Raw genomic sequence first — 26,773 nt, forward strand, 5'->3', positions numbered from 1 at the left:
CTAATCAGATCATAGAACACATGATCATAGTAGGGTCACAGAACACTCTCCACCCCAGACACCTCCCTTTAACATTACTGCCATGCCCAGGCCATGTACTCAGTAATGTCTGACTCTTTGTAGCCCCATGGACCATAACCCACCAAACTCCTCTGTCTATGGGATTCTCCAGGAAAGAATACTGAAATGGATTGCCATTTCCTTCTCCAATAACATTACTAAAGGCCTATTAACAGCAGTTTCTTTACCTGAGGCATCATGTTTGGCTTACAAGAAAGTAGCATGAAAAAGGTAATGCTGCCTGCAATGTGGGAGCCAGGTTTGATCCTTGGATCAGGAAGATCCCCTGGAGAAGGGCATGGCAACCCACTCCAGTATTCTTGACTGGAGAATTCCATAGACGGAGAAGTTTGGCGGGCTACAGTCCATGGGGTTGCAAAGAACCAGTTACAACTGAGCAACTACACTGTGGAGAAAGCATAATTGCAGCCCAAAGTCATAATGAAGAAGTTTGCTGAGGTGCCTCTAGCAGGAGCTTGTCTGTTATTAGCCACCTCTGGGGTGCAGAGTTTAACACTGGTCCATGTGGCAAAGGAGAAATAGCTAACAGAAGGTGCTATAGAGACATGACAAGGCATAGTAGATAGGTGTTTCTAGTTTTTGCCTGTTTTTCTTCTAGGGCCACAGCTGCCAGCAGTTAAAATACAGGAAATGAGCCTCTAGTGAGTTTCTACTGCACTGCAACAGATAACTTTTTGTGGACTAAGTCTAGTTTCTGGCCCCTGAATGGGTGAATTCCTGTGCAGCCTCTTTGTCCCATGGCTGCCTAGTGAACTCTGTCTGTGTGCCAGCCCTCTCTTTTCCTCCAGCTTCACAACATCATGACATCCCCTTCATATCTAGAAGTATATACTTCACTCCACCTGGAAAGTGAGATATTCCTTTTCAAAATCTGAGATTATATTAGTAATACAAACCTAGACAAAGATGAAAGTGAAAGTGTTAGTCAGTCAGTCATGTCTGACTCTGTGATCCCATAGGCTATAGCTTGATAGGCTCCTCTGTCTGTGGGATTCTCCAGGCAAGAATACTGAAGTGGGCTGCCATTTCCTTTGCCAGGTATGGTCTTTCCAGTAGTCATGTACAAATGAGAAAACTGGACCATAAAGAAGGTTGACCACTGAAGAACTGATGTTTTCAAGTTGTAATGCTGGAGAAGACTCTTTAGAGTCTCTTGGCTAGCAAGGAAATAAAGCCAGTCAATCCTAAAAGAAATCAACCCTGGATATTCATTGGAAGGACTGATGCTGAAGCTGAAGCTCCAATACTGACCACCTGATGCAGAAAGTCACCTCATTGGAAAAGACTCTGATGCTGGGAAAGGTTGAAAGTTAAAGGAGAAGGGGGTGGCTGAAGATAAGATGGTTGGACAGCATCACTGAACTCAATGGACATGAATTTGAACAAGCTCCAGGAGATAGTGGAGGACAGACAAGCCTGGTATGCTGCAGTCCATGGGGTTATAAAGAGTCAGACACGACTTAGCAACTGAACAACAACATTCTGTAGTGGAATTAATGATTCAGCTCTATGTCCCTTACATGGCCTGACCATGCTCCCGATCATGTAGCTTTCCCCAGTCTACCTGTTACCTGAGCAGTAGTTCAAAGCTACGAGCAGTCATAAGCAACAATTGTAAGTATTTAACCTCCTTTTGTAGACAGAGAGAGTCTACCAAAGCCCTAGTTCTTCACAGGGAGTCTAGTTCTCCTCCTTTACATTTATAAGATAATTTTAACAGTCTTTTTACTAGACTGAAGTTAGACACATCTGTGGCTTCTGCTCACTATTCTATTAGGTATACAGGTTTATTTTATCTTGTTTTTGATGATGGTAATGTTCTTAAAATATATTTTGACATATATTTTATCCATTATTGCTCTAAATTTATGTAGGAGTTTGGGTTATTTCTTTGTGAATTCATAATATGATCTTGACAAGAAGAGTGTATCCTTCTACAACAAAGGTAGAGATGGCTGGAGAGAAAACTAAAAATATATATTATCAGAAGGCATAAATGCTCATAAAGTATACTTTCCTGCATGTTTCCTCTTTAAAAATACACACTCCTGTGGAAATAATCCACCAAGGAAAATGTATGCTTTTGATTTTGAAATTTGTTTAAATTATCATTTTATTTTACTATATATAATCTTTTGTATATCAATCCATTTTAAATGGTATATAGATATTCAGAAAAATAACTCCAGAATATGTCAGTATGCTATATTCATAACTATTTTCTTTGAGTTTTTCTTCATCTGCCTATTCTTTTCAATTATATAGGAATTACCTTTAGAAATTTGAAACTCACATTTTCAGACTATCAAGTAAGAGTCATATGTTGATGAATAGTTTCTGTGAATCAAATGTTAAAATAAATGATTGGTTAATTATTCAGAGGGATTATATATTAACTCATTTTGTAAACTAACAGCATAATTGCAAAGTAGACCATTAGCTAATACATGCCTTTCTGAATGGGAATCCAAATAAAGGAGAAACTTTTAAGCCAGTAAATATTTATCAAGAAAACTGAGGTTTTTATTTCTCCTATTTTATTTATATGATTAACTGCCAAGGAGGTAACAGGTGCTTAACAATATTTTTTGCTGTTTTTACTTCTCACCACAACAATTTTGTTTTTGGAATTTACATAAAAGTTCTATATGGAGTCAGCTGATATAACAACAAGAACAGCAAAAACAAAATACTAAGAGTTTTAAAGGGTTTTGAAAGATTGTGTATCACCAATTACAACCTGTTATCTTGAAATGACAGTCAAACTTTTTTACAGTTTTTAATAAACAAAAACTTTTTATAATAAAAACTTTCAATGAATGTTTATGTTTTATAGATTGAAGAGATAATATGATTTCTCTGTATGGAATCTAATATGAATGAGTTCAATAGTTAAAATATTTAAAAATGGAAAACTGGAAAGTTCTAAGGGGTACTCAGTGGCATAATTGGTGATTATTCCTCATCTCATTTGTTAGTTATTCTTATAAGATTATATATGAACTTTCCCTTTTCTTTGAGTAGTCTTAAAGTTAAGACAGCAAAAGAAAAACAGATTCTTCTTTGTATAGGATTACAGATGACATTACAAAACATCAGGTAATCTATTCATCATTGTCATTTGGGTTAACTGTCTGCCTTTGGAATGTATTAATTTTACATACAGATGACTTCTCTAATATTTTTTTCACTTATTTTTTCTATTATCCTTAGAACTGATCCCTGTGAAGTCATTTTGTCACCTTAATTTATCAACACCATTCCTTGGAAGGATTTGTACTAGCATTTTATAAATCAGGTAACTATGGGACTAAATCATATTTCCTAATGAAATAATATATTTGTATAGGTTGAAAGCTGATGTGTAAATCATGTTCTCAACTGGCCTGATACTTGTCATGTTTTATTGATACCCACTATTTGAGCATAACGGGCTTCCCTGGTTTCCCTGGGTTTCAGGCTTCCCTGGTGGCTCAGTTGCTAAAGAATCTGCCTGAAATGAGGGAAACCTGGGCTCAATTCCTGCGTTGGGAAGATCCCCTGGAGGAGGACATGGCAACCCACTCTAGTAGTCTTGCCTGGAGAATCCCCAGGGACAGTGGAACCTGGTGGGCTGCAGTCCATAGGGTTGCAAAGAGTTGGACGTGACTGAGTGACTAAGCACACAAACACTATTTAAGAAAAGTGCTTGTATTGCATATTGAAAATTCAAACAGAAAAAAGTCTGATGTAAACCAGAAGAAAAATTTAAATACAATTTATTTTATTAATTCAGACTAGTAATAGATACTATTACCTTAACATTTTTGTGGCTTTCTTCTGCTTGATTTTTCAGTCTCATCTTTTAAACACACCAATCTGCGGATATCACAGAGTCAATTGCTTATGATTTCACAGAGTCAAGATCCTTGGAGAGGCTTCCTCTGAAGATGAAATTGTAATTGTATGTTTTTTACAGCCTTCAGTTGGAGGGATTTATAGTAATTACTACTACAAACCCAAAACACAGAATCTGTGTATTGGGTAATGTATCAAAAGATATGTATCAAAAGAAATGTATCGAAAGATAAAATGTTCTGAATTCAATGCCTGATGTGTTGACAAGTTAACAAATTTGTAAGAAATAGAAGTATCATAATTTTTAACAAATTAATTAGATGAAAAATAAATACCTATTTTTTTGTTCATATTCTCTAAAGACAAAGAAACATCCTCTTTATAAAGGAAAATTAACTATTTGAACAAAGGGTTAGAAATCACCTATCTTTTTCTCATTCCTAGTTCAAGAGTTTCCTCTTCAAGTTCCTAGTAAATGATAATTTAGCATCTACAAGAGCACTACTGGTCTCTTTCAGCTCGCAATTTGACATTTCTCTTTATTTTTAGCTTCTTTTCTGTAACATATATTAGTTTACTTAACAAGTATTTATGAAGCACTATTCCAGGTATAAATAATTATAGAACTTGCTCTTAAGAGCATGTAATCAAGTGATAAAACACACTAATCACTGCTAATTCTGATCTCAACAAAGAATGTTGTCTTACTTGAAGAGACATGAGCCCCTATGTTTCTTTTCTAAGCTAGACATCATAGGACCCTTAGATTGTTGCTTGGGTGACCATTTTCAGATAAGATTATCTAGTTTCACTATCTTAATATTACTAGTTTGGCGATCCTCTTTTATAAACATAGAACTCGAGTTGCATATACCCATAGAAAAAGTGAGTGGAATTATTTATTGTTTTGATTATTTTAACTTCAGTATATATGCAGGTCAGGAAGCAACAGTTAGAACTGGACATGGAACAACAGACTGGTTCCAAATAGGAAAAGGAGTACGTCAAGGCTGTATATTGTCACCCTGCTTATTTAACTTATATGCAGAGTACATCATGAGAAACGCTGGACTGGAAGAAGCACAAGGTGGAATCAAGATTGCCGGGAGAAATATCAATAACCTCAGATATGCAGAAGACACCACCCTTATGGCAGAAAGTGAAGAGGAACTCAAAAGCCTCTTGGTGAAAGTGAAAGTGGAGAGTTTTGGCTTAAAGCTCAACATTCAGAAAACGAAGATCATGGCATCCAGTCCCATCACTTCATGGGAAATAGATGGAGGAACAGTGGAAACAGTGTCAGACTTTATTTTTTTTGGCTCCAAAATCACTACAGATGGTAACTGCAGCCATGAAATTAAAAGACGCTTACCCCCTTGGAAGGAAAGTTATGACCAACCTGGAGAGCATATTCAAAAGCAGAGACATTACTTTACCAACAAAGGTCCGTCTAGTCAAGGCTATGGTTTTTCCTGTGGTCATGTATGGATGTGAGAGTTGGACTGTGAAGAAGGCTGAGAGCCGAAGAATTGATGCTTTTGAACTGTGACATTGGAGAAGACTCTTGAGAGTCCCTTGAACCACAAGGAGATCCAACCAGTCCATTCTGAAGGAGATCAGCCCTGGGATTTCTTTGGAAGGAATGATGCCAAAGCTGAAACTCCAGTACTTTGGCCACCTCATGTGAAGAGTTGACTCATTGGAAAAGACTCTGATGCTGGGAGGGATTGAGGGCAGGAGGAAAAGGGGACGACAGAGGATGAGATGGCTGGATGGCATCACTAACTCGATGGACATGAGTCTGAGTGAACTCCGCGAGTTGGTGATGGACAGGGAGGCCTGGCGTGCTGCGATTCATGGCTTTGCAAAGAGTCAGACACGACTGAGTGACTGAAATGAACTGAACTGAACTGAACTGAACTGACAGACCCTTAAACTGTCTCCTTTAATATGTTTAGTATTATTATTTTGAGTCTTTTGTTTTAGATGTCCAAAGACATTTTACCTCATCTAATCTATCCAGACCCTATCCAAAATCCTACAATTTTACTAACTGGATTTTTACATTCTAATGTGATAAAATAAGAAGCAGTGGCTCCGCGGGCGTGCAAGGGCTGAGAGGAGCTACTCCATGTTCAAGGACAGGAGGGGCGGCCATGAGGGGATGCCCCTTGTCGAAGGTAAGAGAAACCCAAGTGAGATGGTAGCTGTTGCGAGAGGGCATCAGAGGACAGACACACTCACAGAAAACTAGCCAATCTGATCACACAGACCACTGCCTTGTCTAACTCAGTGAAACTAAGCCATACCACGTGGGGCCACCCAGGATGGGTGGAGTCATGGTGGAGCGGTCTGACAGAATATGGTCCACTGGAGAAGCGAATGGCAAACCACCTCAGTATTCTTGCCTTGAGAACCCCATGAACAGTATGAAAAGGCAAAATGATAGGATACTGAAAGGGGAACTCCCCAGGTCGGTAGGTGCCTAATATGCTACTGGAGATCAGTGGAGAAATAACTCCAGAAAGAATGAAGGGATGGAGCCAAAGCAAAAAAAAAAAATACCCAGTTGTGGCTGTGACTGGTGATAGAAGCAAGGTCCAATGCTGTAAAGAGCAATATTGCATAGGAACCTGGAATGTTCGGTCCATGAATCAAGGCAAATTGGAAGTGGTCAAACAGGAGATGGCAAGAGTGACGTTGATATTCTAGAAATCAGTGAACTAAAATGGACTGGAATGGGTGAATTTAACTCAAATGACCATTATATCTACTACTGTGGGCATGAATCCCTTAGAAGAAATTGAGTAGCCATCATGGTCAACAAAAGATTCCAAATGCAGTACTTGGAAGCAATCTCAAAAACGACAGAATGATCTCTGTTCGTTTCCAAGGCAAACCATTCAATATCGAGGTAATCCAAGCCTATGCCCCAGGAGTAACGCTGAAGAAGCTGAAGTTGAATGGTTCTATGAAGACCTACAAAACCTTTTAAAAGTAACACCCAAAAGAGATGTTCTTTTCATTATAAGGGACTGGAATGCAAAAGTAGGAAGTCAAGAAAGACCTGGAGTAAGAGGTAAATGTGGCCTTGGAGTACAGAATGAAGCAGGGCAAAGGCCATTAGAGTTTTGCCAAGAGAACACACTGGTCATAGCAAACACCCTCTTCCAGCAACACAAGAGAATACTCTACACATGGACATCAACAGATCGTCAACACTGAAATCAGATTGATTATATTCCTTATAGCCAAAGATGGTGAAGTTCTATAGAGTCAGCAAATCAAGACCAGGAGCTGACTGTGGCTCAGATCATGAACTCCTTATTGCCAAATTCAGACTGAAATTGAAGAAAGTAGGGAAAACCACTAGACCATTCAGATATGACCTAAATCAAATCCCTTATGATTATACAGTGGAAGTGAGAAATAGATTTAAGGGACTAGATCTGATAGACAGAGTGCCTGATGAACTATGGATGGAGGTTCATGACATTGTACAGGAGACAGGGATCAAGACCATCCCCATGGAAAAGAAATGCAGAAAAGCAAAATGGCTGTCTGGGGAGGCCATACAAATAGCTGTGAAAAGAAGAGAAGCAAAAAGCAAAGGAGAAAAGGAAAGATATAAGCATATGAATGCAGAGTGCCAGAGAATAGCAAGGAGAGATAAGAAAGCCTTCCTCAGCAATCAATGCAAAGTAATAGAGGAAAACAACAGAAGGGGAAAGACGAGAGATTTTTTCAAGAAAATTAGAGATACCAAGGGAAGATTTCATGCAAAGATGGGCTCAATAAAGGACAGAAATGGTATGGACCTAACAGAAGCAGAAGATATTAAGAAGAGGTGGCAAGAGTACACAGGAGAACTGTACAAAAAAGATCTTCATGACCCAGATAATCACAATTGTGTGATCACTCACCTAGAGCCAGACATCCTGGAATGTGAAGTCAGGTGGGCCTTAGGAAGCATAATTAAGAACAAAGTAGCGGAGGTGATGGAATTCCAGTGGAGCTATTTCATATCTTGAAAGATGATGCTGTGAAAGTGCTGCACTCAGTATGCAAGCAAATTTGGAAAACTCAGCAGTGGCCACAGGACTGGAAAAGGTCAGTTTTCATTCCAATCCCAAATAAAGGCATTGCCAAAGAATGCTCAAACTACCACACAATTGCACTCATCTCACACGCTAGTAAAGTAATGCTCAAAATTCTCCAAGCCAGGCTTCAGCAATACGTGAACGATGAAATTCCAGATGTTCAAGCTGGTTTTAGAAAAGGCAGAGGAACCAGAGATCAAATTGCCAACATCCGCTAAATCATGGAAAAAGCAAGAGAGTTCCAGAAAAACATCTATTTCTGCTTTTTTGACTATGCCAACACCTTTGACTGTGTGGACCACAATAAACTGTGGAAAATTCTGAAAGAGATGGGAATACCAGACCACCTGACCTGCCTCTTGAGAAACCTGTATGCAAGTCAGGAAGCAACAGTTAGAACTGGACATGGAACAACAGACTGGTTCCGAATAGGAAAAGGAGTAAGTCAAGGCTGTATATTGTCACCCTGCTTATTTAACTTACATCTAGAGTACATCATGAGAAACGCTGGACTGGAAGAAACACAAGCTGGAATCAAGATTGCTGGGAGAAATATCAATAACCTCAGATATCCAGATGACACCACCCTTATGGCAGAAAGTGAAGAGGAACTAAAAGCCTCTTGATGAAAGTGAAAGAGGAGAGTGAAAAAGTTGGCCTAAATCTCAACATTCAGAACTGATGATAAACTGAAAAAATAAGGCAGGATCAGTGACAAAACCCCAAGCCATATACTTATAGATTTCCTTTGATCAGGATGTGGAATCTGTGAAAAAACAAGAGTATATATATATATTTTTAAAGAGGTTAAATCTGACATTCAAATGGATATTGATTCCACACTTGCCCTGATATATTTAAAACTACTATTCAAAAAATGAATCAGAGGTGTCAAAATACATTGTACCTGAACTTAGGCTAATATCAATTCATTTATCATATGATACAACTTAAGGGAATTATTTTAGTATGACATTTACTATCCACAAAAAGAAAATCCTTTTCCTTATAAAATATTTTTGAAAACAGCAACACTAGGTAGAATAAGTTTAAACAAAACAAGCATACTTGTTCCTATAAGGTGTGAAAGTATTTTAATTACCCTAAAAATATCTGTTTGAATAAATACATTCATTTATACAATTTTAATGAACCCAAGTTCCTTTAATTACAAGAATCTGCAGTTGGAAAATGTTTTGTTGAAGTTTTGTAATCTTTTTTCAAGAAGATGTACAATGTCTCAGTAATCAAAATCCTCAGCATATACTCATAAATAAATTTTACAAGTAGTTCTATATTTTTAATTTTAAAATTTGTTGCTCTGGTAATTAAAAAAAATAACTTTAATCTATATAACTCATACTTCTTTATTTGAATTTTTTTTCCATAGTAAATTTTTCTATTATAACACTTTACAGATGTTTGTCTTCTACCCTTCGGATATAAATTCTGGAAAGCATGGACTATTTCTACCTTGTTCTATTCTGTTCCCCAACTGTACTATGATGCCCAGCATATAATGCAAGAACCATAAAGATTTTTGTTTGAAACTCAGGACAGTTAGAATGTAAACAATCTGAGAAACAGAAGATTGAGAACTTCAGTTAAATATCCTCACTCGATTTTGACTATCCTTCCACCCTGGGAAAAAGATGAGGGCAGTTGAAATTATTTCTAAGGTGCAACTCAGCCCTGAGATTTTTATTATGTCATTTGTGGACTAAGAATTGGCATGTACTAAAAATATGTAGAATGTCCTCTCCCAAAAGACCTCATTAAATTTTAAGCCAGGCTTGACAGGCATGGATGTTCAGAGAGCCCAGGTGCTAGCTTTAGCACCATATCTTTTTCCACAATATATAAGCTGCTTTCCACTACAAGGAAACATACTACAGCCCTTCACTGTCGCCTTTCTATAGGGGAGGGGTGGCTGGGCACTTCCTGGAGAATGAGCACAAACTCTGCAGTGGGTGCAAGGAGCTGGCTCAATTTTATGGGAATTAGGAGTAGCTATCGTTTCATTGTGTTTAGTGCATAATGGACTCCTTTAATTACACATGTCCAGGGCTTCCTTAGCTGCTAGGAGACCCCACTCAAGTGTTCAATGAAGGAAACCCTCTTGATTCAAAGATTCAGGATATGAGGATTTGAATACCCACTGCATCCTGCCCCCCTGGTGCCACTCTAGCCCTCTGTTGCCTGCAGATGGCCTGGCCTGGCAAACACTTCCCTTGTTCAAAAGGAGATTAGCAGGTGTTAAAGACCACTGGCTCCTGATCAAGGATTTCCCTTAATGTAATCAGAAAAATGAAAGAAGATTGGAAAGAAAAGTTACAGATAAAAAGTAAGCAGCTGCTTGAAGCATTTTACATAGGAAACAAATACTCATGGATTTTTGATGCACAGAATAGCTCAGAAGCCTTTCTGTAAAGACAGGAGACTTCCTGTAATCTGAGCATGAGACTTTACTTGCTGGGTCCCTTTGTCCCCCTGAATTGAACTATTGTACATTTTTATAGGCTACCATTCATGCAAATATGAATCGGCAGTGAGATAATCAGCATAATTATTATCCATTTCAGATACAGAATTGAATCTCTGAGTATGGATAACTAAGGAAAAGAAATGCAAAATTTTTCAGAGAAGATACCTTATCTGTATTTTATTTGAAACTGAATTATCCTGTAGTTGTTAAGATGATTGTTTACAATGGTAATTTGCAGCCATACCCAAGTAAAATAAAAGTCATTAATACCTGGCATTACTTTTCTGTTTACTTTTAAAATATTATTAAGACTTTCCCCCAGTTTTTACATGCCCCAATGCACATTAGAAGTGTCTTTCAACAGAAGAATAATTTTATCTTACCTGAAAATAGAACACAAGTCTATTTTCAGAGAGGAGCCATCATTTGTGGGACTCTTACAATTAAATAATTGAACAAATGGGGAAAATAGTTTTTCAGACTCCATACTGCCCCCCACAGCTGGATCAATATTCTTTGAGTATTCTTTTCACCATGATGTTCTCTGAAATGTGGTTTTCCATTATTTCTTTGGTAATAGTGTTTTCAAACTAAGATAATCTCTTTAGTCCACAAAATTCTCCATAATTTGATTGATTGCAAGATTTTTAACCTTAAGCCTAATACATTTGCCATATTATTCTTTTGCTTCAGTGAAATTTGCTTCTTTGCTGTTCATTGCACTTGTTAAGGTCATATCCACTGATATAATTTAAGAATGCCTGTGGCATAGCTCAGAGGAAAATGCATCTTAATTTTGTATTCATAAATTAAGGATTTAAAATCAAACCAAATACTTCTGCCTAGCTTATGATGTTTGAGTCTAAGGCCATACATAAAAAAGATTAAGATAATCAGTAAGAGAAAGTCAACCTGGTTCTGATATGCTTCTGTGAGATTTTGAGACAGAATGTCTTCAAATGGGCTTGACTGACTCTCACATTACATAGTCCCTCATGGAGAACTTCTAGATAGCAACTCAGCTGTCACTTGTCGACAGGGTGGCTTATATGACACAAAGTGTGTGTGTTACACTTTTTATGAACTACATATGCTATGCTAAGTCGCTTCAGTTGTGTCCGACTCTGTGTGACCCCATAGACGGTAGCCCACCAGGCTGCCCCGTCCCTGGGATCCTCCAGGCAAGAATACTGGAGTGGCCTGCCATTTCCTTCTCCAATGCATGAAAGTGAAAAGTGAAAGGGAAGTCTCTCAGTCGTGTCCAACTCTTCGCGACCCCATGGACCGCAGTCTACCAGGCTCCTCCGTCCATGGGATTTTCCAGGCAAAAGTACTGGAGTGGGTTGCCATTGCCTTCTCCGATAAACTACATAGACAGGCACAAATTACATAAACATAAAAAACATAATAGATAGTTTGAAAACTGTTTTAAAGACATACATAATAAAATTTCCTATGAAAAATTCAAACAAAATTTTGAATTCAAACAACTTTGAATAGAAGTTGCTATAAAAAAAAAAGCATTTTGTATTTGCTGTCTCTCATTTTGTAATTATGAGCATTTTTAAGAACATATACAAGGTTTCTCTATTGTCAATAAAGAGGAGAATTTTTTTTCAGTGCACACTAAACTCCAAGCATTACTCTATGTGGGAAAACTTATTTTAATACTTACATTTGTTAAGGTTGTGGATATTATTATACTCAATTTATAGATAGAAAATCAGCTTCTAAGAGGTGAAGTAAATTGCATATGTTTGCCTACTCATTAAATGTCAAGGTCATGATTAGACACATCTATCTGACTCCAAAGACTGTGCTCTTTTCAATGTGATAAATTTATTAATGTTATAAACTTGGTTTTAAGACATAGTTGATTTAATATTGTAAATAGACAGGGTTAATCTCAAGCCTGTTGAATAGTAATGCTTTATATATTTCAGCTTCTATTTCCTTGTTCTTCATTTCTCAAATGAAGAAATGTCATAGCTGTACAAAATAAAGTGTCATACAGCAGAGATTAAAAATAGGACTTTTGAAATGTACATGTCCTATAAATTAACTAAGCATCTCCCATTCATACTCTGTTTCTTCTGTTACCTAAAGGCGTTATGTACTACTACTTGTTCTTCCAAAGACTCATTTATAAAATTACCTGCTAATATGTAAGAAACATTTAAAATAATATATTAAATTACTCCATTAAAAATGAACTATTCTTTCAAACAGAAGTTGCCAAAATATAAAGTCACTTGGTAGCTTTTATTGCATGCTTGTAATTATCTACTGTGTAATTATCTATTTCATATGACACAGAATGACAGATTTCAAAGTTACCAAGGTGTACATACCACAGTGCTCTTTTCATGGAAAGAACCCTATCAATTATATATCACTCATTGTTGATACTACATCAAACAGAAATCTTACTTCTCTGGAAAGTTGTATTTAGGAAGATTACATAACTCCACATGATAACTGTCACCTTTAAATATATGAGTGTGTTTGTGTATGTGTGTATATATATAGCTCTGCTTAGTGACTCTTTCAACTACTATTTGATGACTACACTTAGATAAGAGACATTAGAAACACATTTTCTTTATATATGATTAGCCTAGAAAACCTGCCCAGAATCCACTCAATTTGGACTTTAAACCTTTTTTTAATTGAAATTAATATAGAAATATGAATAGTGGAATATTTAGAAAATCAAGAGCTTAAACAAGTCATTGATGAATAAATCCTATTGATCATAATGTCTGTAGTCAAAATTATCTTGGTGTCTTATTCAAAGAGAAAATGAAAGTGACTTTTAAATATTCACTAAGCAGATAGTAAAAAATAATAGAAGGTGTCAGTCAGTGTTGTTGTCTCTTCAATTTTTGGCTTTCTTATGGTCATCTCTACTGTTAAGCCTTTTTAATAGCTACTTGACTGATATTTTAAATATATTTCAATAAAACAAATGAAATACTAAGACCTCATTATAGCAAGTAGTTATGCTGATTTGCAGTCTACTTAATTTTCTTATTTATAATGATAATATTTCAACAAATTTACAATAATCTGTTGCTGCTGTTCTTTAATTCCCTATATTTCTCATAGAAGCAAATTTAGATGAGCTAATACATTTTAAAAGCCACCCCCAAATAAAAATCATACTACTCAATAGTATGATGCAATCACTTTCAATGTCTGTTTCTCAGATAGTTTGGGCTTTGATAATAAATTATCACAGGCTATATGGCTTAAACAACAAACATGTATTCTGTACAGTTCTAGGCACCGGGAAATCCAAGATCAGGTGCCAGCAGACCCAGTGTCTTAGGAGGGCTTATTTGCTGGTTTACAGATGGCCATCTTCTCACAGAATCCTCACATGCAAGACAGCAGAGAGCAGAGCAAGCTACTTCATGTCTCTTTTTATAAGGACATTGATCCCCTTCATGAGGGTGTTACCTTCATTAGCTAGTTATCTCCTAAATCTCATAGTGGTGGAGGTTAGTATTTCAACATACAGCCTTGCAGAAGATACAAGCATACAGTCCATGACAACTTGTGATAAATACCATTTTGAGATAACAATTAAAATCATCCCAAAGAAAAAGAAATGCAAAAAGATTCTCTGAGGGGGATTTTTACAAATAGTTGAGAAAAGAAGAGAAGCAAAAGGTAAAGGAGAAAAGGAAAGATATGCCTCTTTGAATGTGGAGCTCCAGAGAATAGCAAGGAGAGATAAGAAAGCCTTCCTCAGGGATCAATGCAAAGAAATAGAAGAAAAACAATAGAATGGGAAAGACTAAAGATCTCTTCAAGAAAATTATTGATACCAAGGTAGAATTTCATGCAAATTTGGGCAAAACAAAGGACAGAAATGGTATGGAACTAACAGAAGCAGAAAATGTGAAGAAGAGGTGTCAAGAATACACAGAAGAACTATACAAAAAACATCTTCATGATCCAGATGGCCATGATGGTGTGATCATTAACCTAGAGCCAGACATCCTGGAGTGCAAACTCAAGTGGGCCTTAGGAAGCATCATTATGAACAAAGCTAGTGGAGGTGATGAAATTCCAACTGAGCTATTTCAAATACTAAAATATGTTGCTGTGAAAATGCTACATTCGATATGCCAGCAAATTTGGAAAATTCAGCAGTGGCCACAGGACTGGAAAAGATCAGTTTTCATTCCAATCCCCAAGAAAGGCAATGCCTACGAATGTTCAAACTACTGCACAATTGCACACATATCACATGCTAGCGAAGAAATGCTCAAAATTCTCCAAGCTAGACTTCAACAGGACATGAACCGAGAACTTCCATATGTTCAAGCTGGATTTAGACAAGGCAGAGGAACCAGAGATCAAACTGTCAACATCTGCTGGATCATAGAAAAAGCAAGAAAATTCAAATATATATATATATATATATATATATATATATATACTTCCACTTCCTTGTTTGTGCTAAAGCCTTTAACTGTGTGGATCACAACAAAGTGTAGAAAATTCTTAAAGAGATGGGAATACCAGACCACCTAACCTGCCTCCTGAAAAATCTGTTTGTAGGTCAAGAAGCAGTTGAAACCAGACATGGAACAATAGACTGGTTCCAATGGGAAAGGCTATATACATCTAAGGCTATATATTGTCACTCTGCTTACTTAACGTATATGAAGAGTACATCAGGCAAAATGCTGGGCTGGATTAAGCTTAAGCCAGAATCAAGATTCCTGGGAGAAACATCACTAATTCAGATATGCAGATGACACCACCCTTATGGCAGAAAGTGAAGAGGAACTAAAGAACCCCTTGTTGAATGCGAAAGAGGATAGTGAAAAAGCTTGCTTAAAGCTCAACATTCAAAAAGCGAAGATCATGGCATCTGGCCCCATCAGTTCATGGCAAATAGATGGGGAACAATGGAACAGTGACAGACTTTATTTTCTTGGGCTCCAAAATCACTGCAGATGGGTTTCAGCCATGAAATTAAAAGATGCTTGCTCCTTGGAAGAAAAGATATGACCAACCTAGACAGAATATTAAAAAGCAGAGATATAACTTTGCCAACAAATTCTGTCTAGTCAAAGCTATGGTTTTTCCAATAGTCGTGTATAGCTGTGAGAGTTGGACCATAAATAAAGCTGAGCGCCCAAGAATTGATGCATTTGAACTGTAATATTAGAGAAGACTTTTGAGAGTCCCTTGAACTGCAAGGAGATACAACCAGTCAATCATATAGGAAATCAATCCTGAGTATTCATTGGAAGGACAGATGCTAAAGCAGAAGCTCCAGTACTTTGGCCACCTGATGTGAAGAACTGACTCATTGGAAAAGACCCTGACTCTGGGAAAGAATGAAGATGGCATAAGAAGGGGACAACAGAGGATGAGATGGTTGGATGGCATCACTGACTCGATGAACACAAGTTTGATCACACTCTGGGAATTGGTGATAGACAGAGAAGCCTGGCATACTGCAGTCCATGGGGTCGTAAAGAGTCAGACACTACTGAGCGACTGACCTGAACTGTACTGATTAAAATCATGTGGTATTTAAAATTTCTAGCTTTAGAATTTATGACTGAGTTGAAACCATGGATTTATCATTTACTATCTTGGCCTTGAGCAAGGTAATTAACCTGTGATTCTCTTGTTCTTTTGAAAGAGAGAAGTACTAAATGAATATTAAATAAGTTAATATGAATAAAACTTCTAGAACAATAATCTTGAAAAACATAGGCACTCAGTAAACATATGTTGTAATTATTAAAGTTGGAAACAATTGACTTTAGTTCCTATGCTAGACACCTTAATAAAAATTTTATCAAAGATTTCAAGAGTTGTTACAAATTTAGGTTCACAGTGGTGAACTGGATATTTTGGAAGAAAAAAATCTAGTTTCCTCCTACACATTGCTGAGCTTTGTTATGTGTCATTCTAAGTACATAAATTTCTGTATTCCCATGAGATTACTTTTAATGCTCTGATATTTAACATCAAGAAGTGTAAGTGTGTTAAATGTGGGATTCCTGTGACTGTTGCATAGAGTAGAATGAGTTGTATCAGTACTAGAGTAGAAAAATGGTGTGTAAATAGAGAAAGTATGGCCTATTTATAGTGATCAGTATGAAAGAAAAGAATGAATGTATGTGAATATCATTAAACAAAGTAAAGGATTCACAATGGTATTCCAGAATAAGGCAGAAAAGAAATCATTAAAGAGCTATGTGCTATGTGTTGCTCAGTTGCTCAGTCATATCCAACTTTGTGCCAGGCTCCTCTGTCCATGGGATTTTCCCATGGAGAATACTGGAGTGGGTTGCCATGTCCTCCTCCAGGTGAACTTCCCAACCCAGGGATCAAACCCCGTTCTCCCACACTGCAGGTGGATTCTTTACCATCTATGCTGCCAGGGAAGCCCATTTAGCAGTTTAAGACTCACCTTACATATTATGCTTCTTCAACAGAATCCAAGATGAACCACTAGTAAAACAGGTTATAAGATTATTTAGATATTGGATGAGTTGGTTTGCTATACTACCCCACAAAAAGTGTGTAAATAGCAAACAGCTATCAGATCAGATCAAATCAGATCAGTCGCTCAGTCATGTCCGACTTTTTGTGACGCCATGAATCGCAGCACGCCAGGCCTCCCTGTCCATCACCAACTCCCAGAGTTCACTCAGACTCACGTCCATCGAGTCACAAAAATGGTATGAAAATTTAAGGATAAAATAATAGCAAAAATAACATTTTCTAAATTTTTTCTATTTGATTGTGAGTTAGTTGCTGTACTAAGTACTCACTCACTCCTTCATTCATTCATTCATTCAGGATTTATTGAGCACTCTGGAGATGACTTCATGTCTGCTTAATTCCTTTTCAAAGCTACTTGTTATTTCATGTTCTTCTTTTTATTGATTCAGATATCTATTTTTATCTCTTGAATTGTCCAAAACATATCTATGTGGTGATGTATCTCCAAATGGTTCTATATCTTCAGTTCTGTTGAAAGTGAAAGTGAAATTCATTCACTCGTGTCTGACTTTTCGCAACCCCATGGACTATACAATCCATGGACTCCTCCAGGCCAGGATACTGGAGTGGGTAGACTTTCCCTTCTCCATAGGATCTTCCCAACCCAGGCATCAAATGCAGATCTCCTGCATTGGAGGTGGATATTTACCAACTGAGCCACAAGGGAAATCCAAAGCAAGTCTTAATTTTTCTGTTTTCATTAACACCTATACTTCCATTTTTTTTGTTGGTTTGTTTGTTTTTGTCATCTTCTTTCCTAAATAATGATATTATCTCTTCTTCAGTGAGACCTGTTTTCTGTTTTCACAACTTACTCGAGTGTTTCAGTTCATGGGTTCACAAAGAATTGGACATGACTCAGTGACTGAACTGAACTGAACTGTGAAAATTTTTGGACAAAAGACTTTGTTTACTTCCTTAAGAGATCTGGGTCTGTATACAAATCTGTTTTATGTTAATTTCTTGGCTTAGATTCCTGCACCACACTGTAGTAATAAATTGCAACCTGCAGCTCTGCATAACACAGGACTAGACTTCAATTGCTTACCAGTGATTGATTTTCCCCATGTGTGGCTACAACAGATGTCAAATGTCCTTGCTGTTCATCTGGCCTACAGATAGAGTTTACAAGTCACTTTCCTTTGGTAGGGTAGCTCCTTAGAGTATAATTGTCAGACCTGGCAACCTGTTGCCAAATGGAAGATGCATAGCCTGTCCTGTGCTAGACCCAGCACGACCTAAACTAGTATCACTTGGCCTCACTAGCATCAGTACTTTCCTGGTACTAATTCCTTCTCTTTCAAAAGCTGTGGATGTCCCCCTTTTTGTCCTAAAAATATATATTTAAATGTTGATTACATTTTTTGATAAATTACTAGATATTTCTATATGTTCATAAGGTAGCCAGTTTATAGATGATACAATTACTTATTGATGAAGTTCTTCAAACCATTTTTTAAATTAATTTGTATACCTTGTTGAGCCCCCTCCAATAGATTAAAGGCTTGCAGTAATTCAACTGTAGTTTTATTTATTCATCACCATTACAAATATTTTAATGAAGAGCTAACACAGTTCAAGTAAAAACATAGTTGTCTTTTTAAAAACCTGACATATGATTCATTAACTATACTTTGATGTCCCTATAGGTAATATATACTGATATAAACCCTTTCTGTATCATCCCAGTTCTGTAAGATACTGTGATCACGTTGATATTTCCAGAACAAGGTACTACACAAGTTAGGAGTCTTAAGGCATTAATGAAGTTGCTATAGGTACCTGTAACACTCAGGTGATTCAGATATCAGATGACTCTGGTTTATTGGTGATAAGGAGAAATGTGAACTCTCTTACTCCTTCAGTTCAGCTCAGTTCAGTTCAGTCACTCAATCATGTCCGACTCTTTGCGACCCCATAAATCTCAGCACGCCAGGCTGCCCTGTCCATCACCAACTCCCAGAGTTCACTCAGACTCACATCCATCGAGTCGGTGAAGCCATCCAGCCATCCCATCCTCTGTCGTCCCCTTCTCCTCCTGCCCCCAATCCCTCCCAGCATCAGAGTCTTTTCCAATGAGTCAACTCTTCGCATGAGGTGGCCAAAGTACTGGAGTTTCAGCTTCAGCATCATTCCCTCCAAAGTAATCCCGGGGCTGATCTCCTTCAGAATGGACTGGTTGGATCTCCTTGCAGTCCAAGGGACTCTCAAGAGTATTCTCCAACATCACAGTTCAAAAGCATCAATTCTTTGGCACTCAGCTTTCTTCACAGTCCAATTCTCACATCCATACATGACCACTAGAAAAACCATAGCCTTGACTAGATGGACTTTTGTCGGCAAAGTAATGTCTCTGCTTTTCAGTATGCTATCTAGGTTGGTCATAACTTTTCTTCAAGGGTGTAAGCGTCTTTTAATTTCATGGCTGCAGTCACCATCTGCAGTGATTTTGGAGCCCCAAAAAATAAAGTCTGACACTGTTTCCCCATCTATTTCCCATGAAGTGATGGGACCAGATGCCATGATCTTCATTTTCTGAATGTTGAGCTTTAAGCCAACTTTTTCACTCTCCACTTTCACTTTCATCAAGAGGCGTTTTAGTTCCTCTTCACTTTCTGCCATAAGGGTGGTGTCATCTGCATATCTGAGGTTATTGATATTTCTCCTGGCAATCTTGATTCCAGCTTGTGCTTCTTTCAGCCCAGCGTTTCTCGCGATGCATTCTGCATAGAAGTTAAATAAGCAGGGTGACAATATAAGCCTTGACATACTCCTTTTCCTATTTGGAACCAGTCTGTTGTTCCATGTCCAGTTCTAACTGTTGCTTCCTGACCTGCATATAGGTTTCTCAAGAGGCAGGTCAGGTGCTCCGGTATTCCCATCTCTTACTCCTTAGGAAGAGATATAAAATCATAGGCACATTTTTATATCTACAGTGGTGCGTACGTGCTCAGTCATGTCTGACTCTTCGACCCCATGGACTGGAACTGCCAGTCTTCTACTCCTGAAAATTCCAAGGAATTTTGCAGGCAAGAATACTAGAGTGGGTTCCCATTTTCTCCTCCAGGGTATTTTCCCAATCCAGGGATCCAACTCATGTCTCCTCCTTGCAGGCAGATTCTTTACCACTGAGCCATCTGGGAAGCTCCTCTTATTTCTACATTTAGATCTAAAGAAGATACATTAAAAAGTCTTAAATTTGATGGGAGAGTTGGACTGTGAAGAAAGCTGAGCACCGAAGAATTGATGCTTTTTATCTGTGATGTTGGAGAAGACACCTTAGAATCCCTTGGACCGCAAAGAGATCCAACCAGTCCTTTCTAAAGGAGATCAGCCCTGGGTGTTCTTTGGAAGGAATGATGCTAAAGCTGAAACTCCAGTACTTTGGCCACCTCATATGAAGAGTTGACTCATGGGAAAAGACTCTGATGCTGGGAAGGATTGGGGGCAGGAGGAAAAGGGGACGACAGAGGATGACATGGCTGGATGGCATCATCGACTCGATGGACGTGAGTTTGAGTGAACTCCGGGAGATGGTGATGGACAGGGAGGCCCGGCGTGCTGAGATTCATGGGGTCGCAAAGAGTCGGACATGACTGAGCGACTGAACTGAACTGAAATCTGATTTAATTTGAGGAGGAAATTGAAAACATTGATGAAATATAGCATTTTATATTAAATCTATCATAATTTTCTCTGCATTAATCTCATTATAGGTCTTTCCTTCAATTTCAAACTCTATCTAAATTCTAATAAAAATAGTGCTCATTTAGAAGCAGTGATATCTATCATATAACTAAACAAAGTTCCATGTAATCAAAGTATGAGATGATTTAAGTCCAAGAATACTAACAGTTAATTGTGTTATATATATATATTACATACATAATATATACATATATTATGTATACATATATTATATATATAATATATATACATATTATTATATAATCATCCCTTGTGGCTCAGATGGTAAAGAATCCACCCACAATGCAGGAGACCTGGGTTTCATCCCTGCATTTGGGAAGATCCCCTGGAGAAGGGAAAAGCTACCCACTTGAGTATTCTGGCCTGGAGAATTCCATGGACAGTAGTCCATGGGGTCACAAACAGTTGGACACAACTGAGTGACTTTCACCATCACTATATATATATATATGTATGTATATAGTAGGAGTGTTCTTTTTCTTCCTCTCTACTTTCTCACAAGTTTAGACAAGATTAAAGTCTCCACACACACAAAAAAAAGCACTCAGAAAGTTAATTGGAAGAACTATAAAGTAAACCAAATCCAACATTCTTATTAAGTTAGAAGTAGTTAAATCTCTCCATCTAGAGAAAAGATTAAAGGCTAAGTAGAAGGATCTTAAAGGGCTCTTGACACTAGGATACCCTCAAGTACCAAAGACCAAGATTGGATCCATGTATGGAGATGTGAATGTAAGACTAGAACAAAAATGATTTCCTGTACAAGAAAAACTTCTCCATCATTTGATGCTCACACTTTTTATATAACCCTAAATGATTTTGATGCCAAGAAAAGATTCAAACTGAATAAAAAGGCTCCACAATATGGAGAAAGGATAAGGACTAAATTAAGCAGCTAAGAAATGACTAAGATAAGTATACACCTACACAAAAGATTTTTTTGGATATCTTAAAATCTCAATGTAATCATGCATGGTTTCACACCCTAGTGATTAGATCACTGAGCTGTTTTTAAAGTTTTGTTTATAGAGATAAACTGTTATTGAAAAGAATGCTATGATTTTTTTCAACTTGGTTAACCAAATAATTATTATATATTACTCCTGATAATTTTCACTCCACATTTATTAGTCTTCAGGTTTCTAAAATTAAAATACCATGGTACCTCATGTGTGCATCTCATAATCTTACTAATGAATAAACTTAAAAAGCTCATAACCACTTTGACTTATTTATTGTATTTATAAAATAAAAAATGGTAACATCTGCATCAAATGGCTATAGTGTGAATAGAAATGAGATAGTGAAAGGAGTCATATTTTGTGAATTATAAAACCCATAAAAGTACTTGGCTTTAGAAATGCTTCTAAGAAGACCAGTTTCAGTCTTTCCCTCTTCACACCTCACTTAGTGTGCATGTTAGTATGTTTGTCTTCAAATGTACTCATCTATCTCCTGCCTTCTAAAACACACATATACAAATAACTTCTAAAATTATCTTCCATTTAATGCTATTGTATCTCTAGTTCTCACCCTTATTTATCAAATCCTACTCCCTATTTTCTCTTTTTGTTGAGTTATATTCAATTACCTTTCTAATATACACAGAATTAGATAACCAATTTCCTAGCTCCTTGTTCATATGTGCTGAGTATGTTTGATCTCTAAGATTGGGTGTAATCACTAATGTTCTAGCAATTAACTGCTAAATTCTTACTAACTGCTAAATTCTTATGCATGATCCTCACATGTTTATGGATTTGTTCAATAAATATCTGCTCAATATGTGAATGAATGAATATTAGGCACTGGTGGCAGTGGTTTAGTCATTAAGTCATGTCTGACTCTTTGTGAGCCAATGAACTGTAACCCCTCCAGTCTCCTCTGTCCATGGGATTTCCCAAGCAAGATTACAGGAGATGGTTGCCAGTTCCTTCACCAAGTAGGCACTGTAAGATATTGGCAATCAGAAGTGAAACCAAGTTCCTGGTCTAAAATATCCTAACAACTAATGGAGGAGTTGGGGGGTAAATAAACATTACACCACGATGGTTCCTATGATGTGGGGATGCACAGAGGAATGAGATGACATTGAAGAGGAACTTCACCCAGACTGTGGTGGGCCCTAGAAAACGCACAAGGTTAGTCTTCACCAAAAGCCTCCAAGAGGAAGAGTTCATTAAACACAGACTTGAAGGCAAGTTTGCTACATAAAAAAGAGAGAAGGAATTTCACACAAAGAAAACAAATAGCTTCCAGGAAAGCATGGGGAAAAAATGAGCTTCTGGAAGATTTTCTGGCTGGTTGGAGTAAAGGGAGCAGGTTGAAAACTTGAATAAGGAGATTAGAAAGGTAAGCAGGATGCAGATAGGAAGAAGCTGGTAGACAATACGTGGAAATTTGCATATTACCCTTAACTGAATTTAGATGGGGAAGTGACAAGACTTTTTATTTATAGAAAGATTAGCTGGGAAGCTCGGATATTAAACTGAGGATGAATAAAACTAGAAATAAGTATTAACAGGTTTTGGAGTGATCTTGGCAAGAAACGACAAGGGCCTAACTAAAGCAAATGGAATATATGAGTAAAATAAGATTTTTGATAAATATAATGCATTAATTAGAATTGTTTTAATGGATTGTGACAGAAAGTTCCAGACAAAAGCAATTTAAAATAAGGCAAGTGTTTATCTCTTGTAAAAGTCCAATTATGTATCCATGGCTGGCTAAATTTTTCACAGGGTCAGAGACTAAGACTCCTTTGATTTTGTTGCTCTGCCTGTGTGACCTCAGTTCCCAGATACACCTAATAATCTATTTTATCTAGCTCTAGGCCCAGCCATAAATTCTGCATTCCAGTCAGCTGAAAGAAAATTTTTAAAAAGGTAGTGTAAGGCTTACCTGTGGAACTTAAAGACATTTCTAGGAAGCTACATAGAATTTTTGCTTCCATCTCTCTGGAAAATACTTCACCACAAGGCCATAATTTCCTGCAAGTGGTACTAGGGAATGTAGAATTTATTCTTCTTGGTTAATGTTCAGAAATACTTTGAATACTTTATTACTGAGGTACAAGAGATGGCTTGTAATTCAGTAATATTTCCCAAAGAAGGATAATGCCAAAGAATGTTCAATCTACTGCAAAATTGCACTCATTTTCCATGCTAGCAAAGTAATGCTCAATATCCTTCAAGCTAGGCTTCAACAGTATGTAAACTGAGACCTTCCAGATGTACAAGCTAGATTTAGAAAAGGCACAGGAACCAGAGATCAAATTGCCAACATCCATTGGATCATAGAAGAAGCTAGAGAATTCCAGAAAAACATTTACTTCTGCTTTCTAGACTACACTAAAGGCTTTGACTGTGTAGATCACAACAAACTATGGAAAATTCTTAGAGATGGGCTGATTCATTGGAAGACCTTCATGCTGGGAAAGATTGAAGGCAGAATGACAAGGGGATGACAGAGGATGAAATGGTTGATGACTCCGTTGAGTCACCGACTCAATGGACATGAGTTTGAGCAGGTGCTAGGAGATCATGAAGGACAGGGAAGCCTGGCATGTTGCAGTCCAGAGGGTCACAAAGAGTCAGGCATGACTGAGTGACTGAACAACAACAGCAACAAGAGGCAGCTAGCTGTCTTTGCACCAGCAAGTTTGGCAGTGTCTGACATCTTGTGGAAGTGCAGCACAAGATTGCCTGGAGGTGGCTGAACATGAGAGTTCAGAAGTCGCAAGAGAGATTTGGAATGAATATGGCAATATATGCGGTGGTCAAAGGGACAGCAATTAAAGAGTCAAGAAAAAGTAAAAGTGGGCTGTTGATAAAATTTAAGAATATTTATTAACCAATTTCTTTGGAATTCTCTATCAATTTCTGGGTCTCTGTTCTCTGCTGGTCCTCTAAGATTAGATTTATTTTTCTTAAATCCTATCTTGCTAGTTGAGAGTGGTTTTCCCAACTTTCAATGCTTGACTCACTAATCTTCTTCAATTATATTCATCCCGGTAGTGTGTACACTCAAGTGGATTTTATTACCATCAATATGCTGATGACTCTCTGATTTCTATCCCCATTGCTATAATCCTCTCTTTTGAGGATATGCAGCATCTGCTTCAGATACTTCTATTCAGATCCCTCATCTGCCTCTGAAATCTAATATGCCTTTTTAAAAATCTTCATTTCTTTCTCAATATATAGCATCAGTCCTGAAACTACTTGTAGACCATAAACAATTATTCACTATCTTTGTGCTTCAGATAATTGTGATAATTTCTTAGATTTTAATTTTTCTGTCTTACCAAATAAGTTGAAAACCTCTATGGAAAAAAATTAACTTTTATTTTTTAGTGTATTGAATATATGGCATATTATACAAAATAAATACTGACAACTCTAAAATAAAACAAATATGAGTCTTTAAAAGAGACACACAAAAAGTAATATTTGGCAAATTTCCATTTGAAATCACTGGACTTTAGTAGTAGAGATAATATAAAATATCTCTCTCAGAAAGTAGTTTTGTTTTTCAACAAATCGATGAGACACTATGAATTTTGCTGGTTGTATTCTCTGTCCTAAAAGAATTACTCTCATATAGGAAAATGTTGCTTGCTTGGTGTTGCTGGCCAGAGCAAGTCCATTACATTATTACCTTATCTGGGATTCATAATCATACTGATTTACTCTGCAGTAATATAAAAAAGCAATTTTTCATTTTCCATCTCTAAAATATACTGAGTATGCATAAGTCATTGTATAAACGTCTAGGAAGAAATCCAAACTCATCTGGTACTTCAGAAGCTTTCAGTCTGAACAACATGACTAAGTTCATGAATATAGGATATAATCTTTTTGTTGTTCTTCAGTGACTAAGTCATGTCTAACTCGTTGCCACCCCATAAACTGCAGCATGCCAGACTTCTCTGTCCATACTGTCTCCCTGAGTTTGCTCAAACTCATGTCCACTGAATCAGTGATGCCATCCAACCATCTCATCCTCTGTTGCTCCCTTCTCCTCTTGCCCTCAATTTTTCCCAGCATCATAGTCTTTTCCAATGAGTCCTCTCTTTGCATGAGGTGCCAAAGTATTGGAGTTTCAGCTTTACCATAAGTCCTTCCAATGAATATTCAAGGTTGATTTCCCTTAGGATTGACTGGTTTGAATTCCTTTGGCACTCAGATTCCTTTTGGAAAAGGCAATGGCAACCCACTCCAGTACTCTTGCCTGGAAAATCCCATGGACGGAGGAGCCTGGTAGGCTGCAGTCCATGGGGTCGCTAAGAGTCGGACACGACTGAGCAACTTCACTTGTACTTTTCACTTTCATGCTTTGGAGAAGGAAATGACAACCTACTCCAGTGTTCTTGCCTGGAGAATCCCAGGGATGGGGGGAGCCTGGTGGGCTGCCGTCTCTGAGGTCACACAGAGTCGGACACGACTAAAGCGACTTAGTAGCAGCAGCAGCAGCAGCTTTCTTTATGGTTCAACTCTCAAATCCATATGTGACTACTGGAAAAATCATAACTTTGACCATACTGACATCTGTAGGCAATATGATGTCTCTGCTTTTAGATACATTTTCTATGTCAGTCATAGCTTTTTTTCCAAGGAGCAAGTGTCTTTTAATTTTGTAGCTGCAGTCACTGTACACATTGATTTTGGAGCCCAATAAAATGAAATCTGACACTGTTTCGTATTTCCCCCATCCATCTGGCCATGGAGTAATGGGACTGAAGTCCCCATTAGCTCAGTCAGTAAAAAATCCTTCCTGCAGTGGAGGAGACCTAGGTTCAATCCCTGGATCAGAAAGATCTCCTGGAGAAAGAAACGGCAACCCACTCCAGTATTCGTGCCTGGAAAATCCCATAAACAGAGGAACCTGGTGGGCTATAGTCCATAGGTTTGCAAGGAGTAGGATCCAACTGACTGACTTAGGAAAGATTGATGGATGTAATTGTGGCAGATTAGAAAAGATGGAACTGAGAATGTGAGGCAGGACTTAAAGATTCTAT

Source organism: Bos indicus, chromosome 1 (genome assembly GCF_029378745.1).
Source record: "Bos indicus isolate NIAB-ARS_2022 breed Sahiwal x Tharparkar chromosome 1, NIAB-ARS_B.indTharparkar_mat_pri_1.0, whole genome shotgun sequence".
Taxonomy (NCBI): Eukaryota; Metazoa; Chordata; class Mammalia; order Artiodactyla; family Bovidae; genus Bos; species Bos indicus.